This window comes from Chenopodium quinoa, unplaced genomic scaffold (assembly GCF_001683475.1).
Source record: "Chenopodium quinoa cultivar QQ74 unplaced genomic scaffold, ASM168347v1, whole genome shotgun sequence".
NCBI lineage: Eukaryota > Viridiplantae > Streptophyta > Magnoliopsida > Caryophyllales > Amaranthaceae > Chenopodium > Chenopodium quinoa.
The window spans coordinates 1004069-1013159 of record NW_018744284.1 but is presented as its reverse complement, the minus strand read 5'-3'; the positions used below and the strand labels follow the sequence as shown (position 1 = coordinate 1013159).

At 36.9% G+C, this 9091-nt stretch overlaps 1 long non-coding RNA gene across 1 annotated transcript; it reads left to right on the top strand.

Annotated features, from left to right (window-relative positions):
* Window positions 1-3834: 3834 nt before the first annotated feature.
* On the top strand, window positions 3835-8814 carry LOC110694957. Its single transcript, XR_002506001.1, has 5 exons — window positions 3835-4446; window positions 6624-6709; window positions 6971-7053; window positions 7896-7971; window positions 8296-8814. It is a non-coding gene; the product is annotated as an uncharacterized LOC110694957 (long non-coding RNA).
* Window positions 8815-9091: the final 277 nt, after the last annotated feature.

Below are 9091 nucleotides of genomic sequence, written 5' to 3'. Positions count from 1 at the left end.
GTTCCCTTGTTTCCTTGGAACGGGTGCGCCTAGATCAAAATGACCCATCTGGGGCCATATAGGTTTCGACGTCGTAGTCGTCACCACTGCCACTTTCATGGTCTGTATGGACCTCAGGGTCAGCCGTAGGCCGGCTGCCCTCTGCATTCGGTATAGTGTCGGATTGCATCTCGATAGTACTCTCCCCACAGACAGCGCCAAATGTTTCGGGTGTTTTTGAAGTCCCTCGGGAGAGTTACAATACTGAGTATGCGTGCCTGACTTCTGTAACTGCAAAACCACGAAACTCCGATTGGGTGGAGTTCCGCCTCCGAAGATCAAGTTAGTATGATTCCAGATGAGTAAACGTGCGAAAAGTAGATGGGTATTTCTCTCTGATTCAGGGAGATTCCGCAATTAATATTGCTCGGGATTTGTGTGTGTATTTATGAATATCCAATAAATGAGGATGATTCCTCTATTTATAGCATATGAGAATCCGCTCCCCCCATTGGGGGTTCAATGCCACGTGGTATCCTCTGATTGGATCCCTTTGGGCTTGTATGAGGGTGACACGTGTCAGGCCCTCATAGGGCCACGAGGCAGGGGTAATTTTTACCCCAAACACTGGCCAATTGAGAAATTTGTGTTTGAAGCATTTTATTAGGAGTCATTACTTCACTAAATTTCTTATCACTAGAGGCCATGAAAGTGTTGAACATTTTAGTTTGGCTTTCCATCATTTCTTCTAAATTAGATCTATGTGGAGGTGCTTTCGCATAGTAGTTATCTTGAGGAGCTCTAGTACCTCTCACATTCGAATTGGAAGCATTTTGATTAGAAAAACCCCTATTGTTATTGTTGTTCCAATTGTTCTTATTATTAGAGTTCCCTCCTTGGTGATATTGGCCTTGATTCCTATAATTCCCTTGGTTATTATGGTTATGGTTACCATAACCACCTTGTTGGTTGTAGTTACCTTGGGGATTTTGGTCCCTTTGTTTTCTATTACCCCATGAATTTTGGTTATGGTAATTAATCATTTCCTCTTTGATTATAGGAATTTCCCCCTTGCCCTCTTTGATTAGGTGGTAGATATCTTTGATTGTCATTTCTAGGTCTATTACCATCAGACAAAGCATTGACATGTTCATTTTGAAGTTCATTACCATCCTCATATTGGGGTTGGGGTTGAGAATCATGAGTGCAAGAAGAGGTGTCATGATCATATGATCCACAATTTTCACAAAACAAGCACCCATTTGGCATGTTATTAGATGTAGAAGTAGAATGGTTCGAATGCATACCTCTCCCCTTAGATTGGGAGGGATGCTCTTTGTGTGAAGAGGAGGACTCAAGCTTTGCCTTGATTAATGTCATCTCCTTGCCAAGGCTGGCGATTTGAGATGTCAAATTATTGATGGTGTTGAGGTGATCAACGGAGTAAACCGCACTCCCTCCTTTGCTCAAAGACTCCCTCTCTCCTTCTTGGCAATCCACGTGGTGTCTCACCACATCCTCTATGATTTCAATAACTTGCTCCTCCGTTTTGTTCATAATCGGGCCACCAGCTCCCGCAACCAAACTAGTCTTCCCTTAGGGGCTCAAGCCTCCGTAGTATATTTGAAGCACTTGGTATGTGGGAATGCCATGATGAGGAAGCTCCCTTTGATATTCCTCATACCTCTCCCATGCCTCGAATATGGTTTCACAAGCTCTTTCAAAAAAACCTTGGATCAACGCCCTTGCTTCGGCTGTTTTCTTTTGAGAGTAAAATCTCCTTAAGAAAGCTGTGGTTACCTCATCCCAAGTTCTCAAAGAATTGGTTCTCACCTCCTTTTCAAGCCATTCAAGAGCCCTTCCTATTAGGGAGAAAGGAAATAGCTTTAGTCTCACAAACTCTTGAGTGACCCCATTCAACTTGATCGTGTTGCAATATTTCTCAAACTCGTTTAAGTGTGCAAGAGGGCTCTCATGCTTTGCTCCACTAAACTGTATTTTCTCAATCAAATTTATCATTGCGGGTCGAATCTCGAAATCATTTGTCGGGGTGTTTGGGGGAGCAATTCCACTTGAAGCTCTATAAGCTCTTAGATTTCCCAACTCCTTCAAAGGTCTTTGAGGTGGTGGTTGTGGATCACCCATATGGTCTTGTTGTTCCTCAAAGTTAAACTCTCTAGTTGGGGGAGTAGTTAACGACCTAGAGCCGGATCTCCTTCTCCTTCTAAAAGTTTGTTGAATCTGAGGATCGTAAGGTTCCAAAATTCTGTTATGGGTTATGCGCATACATACTCAACAATTGCAATTAGTAACAAGGCTACAAGTGTAGTAAAAAAGAAACACACTCTTTTTTTGTATTTTTCCTTTAATGGTGAACTATCAACATTAAGTTGAGAAGGGAGACTTTCTCCCTTACCTCAATTATCCCAACCATCCATTCAACAAGGGTCGGTTCCGGGTTGGTCTAATGGCCAACCCACCTACCCTTTCTGGCAAGGCCCGCGTAGCTCGATTGGGGAGCTTCGCTCCTATCCCCCTTATGTCTACACACAATCCGGGGGTAGTGATTATAGGGGTGACCCTACCTATTACTATGTCCCCAAGGTTGGTAGTGACAGTTCATCTACGGAGGTACTTGATCCCTCCCTAAGGGGGCATTACGTGTTTCCACCCGATTATGATGGTGGTTGGGGAGAGCAAGGTGTGCCGAATTTTGGCCACTAGCGTACTTGTCCCAACTACGATCTACCTCCTTATGTAGATGCCTCGGCTGCTCCTAGTGATGTAGATATTAACTACAACTTTCATTATTCACCGGGGCGCCTGCAAGATTAGATGATCTAGACAAGTTACTTACCGTTTCATTGCCCCTTTTGACCCTTGGGACACCGAGGACGGTGCTAATTCCAAGCTTGGGGGAGTTTTTGTCATTGCCTATTTTCTTTCATTGAAACGGTAATTAAATGTCTAGCTTGGGGGAACATTTAGGCCTTGTATAGAGTTGGGATTCAGTGTTGTTAGTTTTGTGCTTAATTTGATTATGCTCCGCTTATCTTGGTTGGTTAATTAGTGGTTGAATGTTTGCATTTTAATGAACTTTGCTTGGTTTATGTGCTTCCCATTGATGATGATGTTTGTTGATGAGCCTCCTCTCTTTCCCCTAAAAATCCAAAACCCTAACATCCAAATCCTTTTCTATATCCTCTTTTCTTTTCCCTAACATCCAAAATTTCTTTCTTTCTTCAAATCTTCTTCCAATAATATCCAGATCCCTAATATCCAAATTCTTTGTCTAGTTTTCTTATCCCCCATTCTTTCACCTATTTAAAAAAAAAAAAAAAACAGTTGCCTATAGCCATTGTTTGGTTTGCGATGATGATATTGGATTGTATGTGGTAGATACTTGCTTTCTTTTTGCAATAAAATTTCGAGCATGGTTTAGATGCCCTTGGTTGAACATAGAATTTACTAGTTTAGGCTAGTGTGAGAATAACCTTACCGAATGTACGAGATTTAAAGTCTAGGTTTGTGGTAAGATGGTGTCGCCTGTCTCAAAGGAATTTGAACCCCTAAAGGTAGAATTTGATCCCACATGTGTCCTAGAAAGTGAGGTTTTATGTTTTCAAGCCATCAACACTTTGAATTAGTGGCAAGGATCCTCCTTAAGTTAGTACCTAGATCAAGAACTTGAGCTCCAACTCCTAAGATCGCGGCTTAAACTACCCTTATTATTAATGAAGGTTGTTTCATAATGTCTATGCGAATAGTGCAAGTTAAGGAAACCGGATTTAGTTTTATTAAGTGTATTTTCCTTGTTCATTGTAAATATTAGTTGGTTTTGTATATAAAGTTTTCAATAAAAAAAAAAGAAAATAAAAGGGTGATGTGATAAATAGTCACCACCTTAGCAAATAAACAAGCTTGGGGGTGCATTTTTTCTTACACTAGTAGAAAAAATGAAATAGGCACCGCACTTTTTGCACCGGTTCTTGAAAATCGGTGGGAAAAGAAATCGGCAGGATTGGAAAAAAGACTTTTCCCACCGGTTCTAACCAAACCGGTGGAAAAAGTATGTTTTTCGCACCGGTTCTAACAAAACCGGTGGGAAAAGTGAGTGATTCGGACCGGTTCATTTCAAACCGGTGGGAAAACTGTTATTAAAAAAAAAAAAAAACCTCTTATATTCTTCTTTCTTTCTCTTTCAATTCCTCGATCTTTCCTCCTCTCTCGTCTGAGCTACCTCTCTCTCCTCTCCCTCTCCTCCATTAAAACGAATCTCTTTGTACTCATTCCTCTCTCTCTGTACTCCTTCATATCTTTCTCCCTGTACTCCTTCCTCTCTCCGTCCTCCATTTAAGCGTTTCTCGCTGTACTCCTTCCTCTCTCTCTCCTCCATTTAAGCGTACTCGAAATTCTCCATTGAAAGGGCTTCTGAGCTTTCTCTCCTTCATTGAAGCAGTCTCTAAGGTTAGATGCTTCTTTTTCTTTAATCATCTAATATTAATTTGACAATCTAGTGTTAATCGTGTATTTAATTGTTAGTATATACTCAATTTAGGGTTATTCGAAGTTGGATAATTGAACTATTGGTTATAGAAAGTCGAAGAATTTAACGTAATATTGTTAGTATATACTCAATATTTTATATACTCAATTTAGGGTTATTCGAAGTTCTTTTGTTGCCCTAATCGTCAGGTTTATGAGTTTATTTCTAATTAGGGATTTTGATTTTGTGAGTTTATCTTCTTTTATATAATTTATTTACATTCAATCAATTATGAAAATATTCCATTATTTAATTTTTGTGGGCATTTGATTGTTAAAGTTATATGTTCTTGTAAATTGTTCAATAATTATTTTCTGTATTTGAAATACACAACAATGATTTATACAGTTCATATGTTTTGGGTTTTTTTTATTTTTTTTATTTTTTTATTTGAGGGGAATGGTACAATTTAAACGGTCATGATAGATTAAGGTGCATGAAGATACTAAGTACTGATTAAATCTTCCTTTAATAAACTAATTGGAACAAAAATTCTAAATATGACCCAAATTATTACATTTTTCTGTAATTTTTCTGTCTAAAAGGGTCATGATAGACAAATTATTACATTTTAGCTTGACTTTAGCTTTAGCTAGCTCATTATGTGATTGTTTGTATTGCTTATATATGTAGGAATGAATCTCAGATGCATTGCTGTCTTTGATTTGGTTAGTCGGCGTAGGATCAAATTTATGAAATTGCCGAATGCCTATTTTGGGGAACCTGATTGTCCTGATATTGTTTGTTCTGCTTTTAGTTTGTGTCGTATGAAGGAACACTTGTGTGCTTGGGCTTATTATAATGGTGGATATGTAGTTGATATGTGGATGTTGAAAGAATATGATGTGTGGGAATCATGGACCAAGTTGTTTTGTGGTGATATGAGATGTGAATATTGGAATTTTTTTGGACTTACCAAGGCCAGAGAGGTTATGATGTTCCATTTTAATTGGCTAGTACTTACTGACTTCAGCCGAGTTCCACTTGAATCGAGTTCTGTTTGTTTTGGACACCAAGTGACACCTTTGAATCATGTTCAAAGCCTTGTATCACCTCATACAGTTTTTCTGTACGGTGAACAGAATGGATGACATACATTAGGAGAATTAGTTGCTCGTGTGTACACTGTGTGAATTAGTTTCTCGTGTTGGTTCATACATTGTGAAAATTTGTTGCTTATGTTGGTATATACATTGTGAAAATTAGTTGCTTGCATTGAGTCGTCGAGACAAACATTGTAAAAAATAAGTTGTTTGTGTTGATACTTATGTTGTAAAAATTAGTTGCTTGTGTTGATAAATACATTTGTTATTGTTGTTATCCCATTGTAAACCTTATCAGAAATGATAATGCAAATCTGCAAATAAGACTAAGCAACTTGTCTCAAATTATAAGACAATTTACCTGAATATTGCTATCATGAGTTGCAATGAATATGAGTTGTTTTCTTGGTTTGATTTATATCATGTGTTTCTCCTATCTGTTTTACTGGAGATATGATCATAAAATGGTTCAACTAGCACTTGCTAATTTGCTGTTATAGAAAAACTAGAGAATGTTTAGCAAAATCGAGTTTTGAGTATTAGAAGTTACAAGCAAATTAACTGAATTTTGAGTTATTCACAGAATACGATGTTAGTTATAACAAAGGATTTTGTAAGACCATTATGATAAATTCAGAGATCAGTCTCAATGAACAACATTGAACTGTAGTGTGTGCCATTTTTGCTATATTTAGAACAAGGAACATAGATATTTCACAGAGTATCTGTTTGTGCTCAGCAACAGAACTTGATGAATGATGAGGCAGTGATCATTGTGCTCTATTTCTCTTATGCAAGGCCAAGTCGTATGTTTATATAGTGCGTCATCCTTATATAAAATTATATAGGCTTATCATGACTGACTAATTGCATGAATAGAAAATCTCTTTGATATGATGAACTTTATTGCAAATGGCCTTACATTATCTTGTGACTGCCGTGACTGGATATATTTAGCAGCCTAATTTTCATGACAAAAATACATAGTTCCCCAACCATGTTCTGCAGTGGTCCAAACAATCAGATCTAAAAGGCAGCATTTTATTATATTTCAGATGAGTATGTTATATGTAATGGGTGTAAGAGCTCATATACCATATTGTCGAAGGAAAATCGACTCTTCTTCCTCAGATGTGAACAGGTTAGTCTTACATTGAAATTTGTTGCTTTCCTTTTGGTGTACTTGTTAAGTTTTGACTTGGTCTATTGATATTCTTGTCTTTATGCACGAGCAACTTATGTTTTTCTTAAGTGCTTTTTTGTTAAAGTTGTGTGAAAGGCCTATGATGACTAGTGGTATTTATGAGCTCTTGTCAATATGTGCCTATGAAAAAACTATTATCCGAGTTCTGAGGCCTCATCCCAGCTTTTGTGTTTTCTTGAAACCTTGCCGTGGGCGTAGGTCCAGCTTTTGATGGTAAACGTTCTGAAGAATCTGACAAAATTATTGAAGAATAGCAATAGCAGTAGTGAAATTATACAGAGGTAATTTCTCTCAACTTGGTATATAGGATGTGTTGTAAATTGTAGACAATGAAAGGCTATAAGGACTATTTTAGGGTAGCTTGCCCATAGTAACACTATTTAGTGTAGGATGACAATGTAATTTGTTCCTGATTTTAATGCTTGCTGTTTTGTTTTTGTACTATTGGCTTTCTATTTAATTGTGAAATTGTTGTGTTGCTCTTTTCTCTTTGGTTATATATAGAGTGGTTTGGTTTTGGAGAGTCTTATTGTCTTCTCTTCATTTTCTTTTGCCTATAAGTATATGGTGTTTCAGAGGCAACTTTTTTTTTTTAATTATACAGTGTACTTTAACAAATGAACCTTGATTACTGAACCTATATTAAGCTAAATCTGCTAATTCTGGACACCAAAAACTGAACAGATTTCAAACTACCCTACTATGATGCTAGACTTTATAATCATATTGGATTGTACAGTGATACTCAGAATGATGCTTGCTAATGATAATTTAGTTTGAAAAATTCAGACTTTACTATTTGTTGGTTAAAATGGTTTTTGTTTGGTGCATTTTATATGATTTGGCTACTCAAATTACAAATTAGGTTTGTTGTTGTTTAATTTGTATAGTATGGCATTGAATAGGAAAGATCTAATTTGAGTACTGTGTTATCAGGGGGTTCGTTTTATTAAGCTTTTGTGATGATTTGTTCCCTTGGTTGTTTTTCCGGTTTGGTTTGCTTAGATTCTTTTATTTTTCTGAGACATTAAACTATCCATTTAAATTTAAGAGGAAACAGTTCCCTATTAAGCTTATTTTTGCCATGACTATAAATAATGCTGAAGGCCAATCTCTATCCCAGGTTGCCCTATATTTAAACACCCCTTGTTTTTCACATGGACGGCTTTATGTTGGTCTATGATCAGAGTTGGCTGCAGGTATGCTTAATAATTTACCTTTTCTTACAGTTCCTACCCTTTTCCCTCTCCCTTCTACTATTAAAAAAGTTGTTTTCTTCAGCCTTAGTTTTCTATATATAACTATATACATTCTCTTTTTGAACACTATACAAATGCTCTCAACTTCAATTCTAGATTGAAGAACCCTCTAATTTTGTAAGCCTTGCTAGCTATTTCTTTGCAATGATTACCCTGATAATATAAAGAGGTCCAATTACTGATGTCATCTATTAAAAGCTAATCTTAGATGTATTTTAAAAAAGATATGTTGCCACTAACACATGCTTTCTTTCCTTCTTACAGAAATAGAGAAAATCGATTTATAAATGATGGATTTAGGAGGGAGTTAGCAGGATTGACGATATAGTGACTTAAAATGCAAAACACGTGGCTTATAGGTGCTGTAATACAGAAGTTCATAGGTGAACTTTTAATCAAGTAGACAGATTATTATTCATTCAGATTGGACCATCAAATCACATGTTCTTACAAAGCAAGGAGTTCTAACATGGATTTACAAAGCAAAGCAATGCAAGCAGTAGCAGAATAACAATAGCAGAACAGCAAGCAGAACACAAAGTAGCAGAAGCAGAACAATAGTAGCAGAAGCAGTAGCAGAACAGCAGTAGCAGTAGCAGAAGCAGAACAGCAGTAGTTATGATATCCTGGCTGTGATAGTTCTTGGAGTTATCGGAGGTGTTCAGGGCAGCTTTTATAATTATCTTGTTGACATGCACTATCGTTCACAACGTTGTAGCACCAGGCCCAGCAAAACAGCTATATGTTTTTTTTTTCAGTTTTTAATGTGTAATATTACAAGTTATTGAACAAAATATATGTGTTTTATGTATATTAGTATTATATATAAGTATTTGGTACAATTTAAGTGAAAAAAATGAAAAAAAAAATTTATTTTTTTGAAGCATTTTTGGCACCGGTTTTGGCAAAGAACCGGTGCTAAAAGTTTTTTAAAAAAATATTTTTGGGGACTTTTGGCACCGGTTCAATGTGTTAACCGATGGGAAATCTCATGGTTTTGCCACCGGTTCACTCCAAAACCGGTGGGAAAAGTCTTCCAGGCATTTGCTAAATCGGATGT